Source organism: Aptenodytes forsteri, unplaced genomic scaffold (assembly GCF_000699145.1).
Source record: "Aptenodytes forsteri isolate BGI_AS27 unplaced genomic scaffold, ASM69914v1 Scaffold66, whole genome shotgun sequence".
In the NCBI taxonomy this organism is placed as follows: Eukaryota; Metazoa; Chordata; class Aves; order Sphenisciformes; family Spheniscidae; genus Aptenodytes; species Aptenodytes forsteri.
The window spans coordinates 4,596,779-4,598,423 of NW_008795131.1; positions in this window are offsets into that span (position 1 = coordinate 4,596,779).

Consider the following 1,645-nt stretch of genomic DNA (forward strand, 5'->3'; position numbering starts at 1 on the left):
CAGTATTTTACTAATTGACTCCAGCAGATTTATTTGTCCTCGGTGAATAGAGCTGGGCAGGGCTGTCAGAATTGTTCCTTCTCCGCTCACACAACACTGCTCCGCGCCTGGCTCCTGGCAAGCAGGAGCAGATCCTGGGGACAGAGAGCGACTGCGGGGATGGAGACGGTTCTCGGCTGAGTGATCTGTTAAATGCATTTTGTTAGCGAGCGGGGAGCGAGCTGGGGGTTCCCGGTGCTGTTTGGAAATGGCCCCTCGAGCCTGGCAGTGAACCTCCTGATGCTTTTCTATGGGTCCTGTCCCGTGTGGCGAGCGAATGCCACGGGGAAGGTGGGGTCCCTGCGGGGCCGTCGGTGCGTGCCTGGGGTCTCCAGCTGCCTTTCCTGCACGGAGAGGTCTGTTTGCAGCATGGGCACCCTGTGTCCCTCAGGAGCATCGGCTGGAGGGCCCCATGGCACCATATTCAGCCCGGGGGCTGCTGCCCTGAGCCGGGGTGCAGGGTCTGGCCAGGCGCCAGTGCCGGTGTTTGCAGGGGGCTGCCGTTCAGGTTTGCTCATGGGGCTCGTCCACGCATGCAAATGCATCCGGGATTACAAAAAAGCCAGGGAGGGAGAGCGGAGTGTGCCTGCGGAGCAGGAATCGTCCCCCTGTCCTCTGGAGGCATCAGCAATTCGTCTGGGTACTGAGCCAAAGCAGGGCTGTCCCTGGGGACAAAACCAGGGGTTAACCAGCATTGCCAAAATAAACCTTCTCCCAGAGTTTGTGCCAAGTTTCCCAGGTTTTGCAAGTGGGTTTTGCTCTCAGCAGCCTCTGGAAGCCCCTTGGAGCGGCTCAGGGCTGCGAGCCGGTGAGGCGGCCGAGGCCGGGCAAGCGCTGGGGACACGGCTGTCACGCGTGGCCTCGCTATGGGCAGGGGAGAGCCCGGGTGACCTTCAGAGGTGACTGCTCCGCTTAATGGCTTTGAATCTGATTATACCCTGTTTCACTAAGAAATGTGATTGGCACGTTCTTCTGAATTAAATACCATTTTAGGGACAGTTATCTTGAACTCTCTGCCTGCCGCTTAGGAAAAAGCCTTTGAAAATGATATTATGGATCAAAAGTGTTCCTGGGGTAATTCTGTTTCAACAGTGGCATTAATCCAGAACTGAATTTGGCCCTGCATTTCCAAATGAGAAGCAGTAGCTGTATAATCTGTTTATGGTTTTAAAGTGAATGTTAATCTTGGATTTGGTGGCTTTTCCCAAGGGTCGATTTGCCGTGCTGCAAAGTATTTTAGCCCCTTGCTCTGAAACTCTCCGAGCCGACTCAATTTTTTATTTTGAAGAGAGATTTTACTGTGTTTATAAATACATGTCAGATCTGGAAATGTTAAATCTGGGGAGCCCTCTGCGGTGGAAGTAATGCCATTTTTCTTACCTTGCATTTTGTTTATACAGCACCTGGCACGGCGCATCCGAGCTCCGGCGTGTCGGCCCCGCTGCGGGGACGGGCTGGTCCCACGGGGACGTGGTTGGATGGGTTGAATTGAATCGAATGTCCCCCTCTGAGATGGGGATCTCTTGGTACCTCTGGGTGCTCTGTCCCACGGGTGACTTTCTCCCCTCTCCCCTCCGCAGGTGGGAGGATGCTGCAGCGTGCGGGG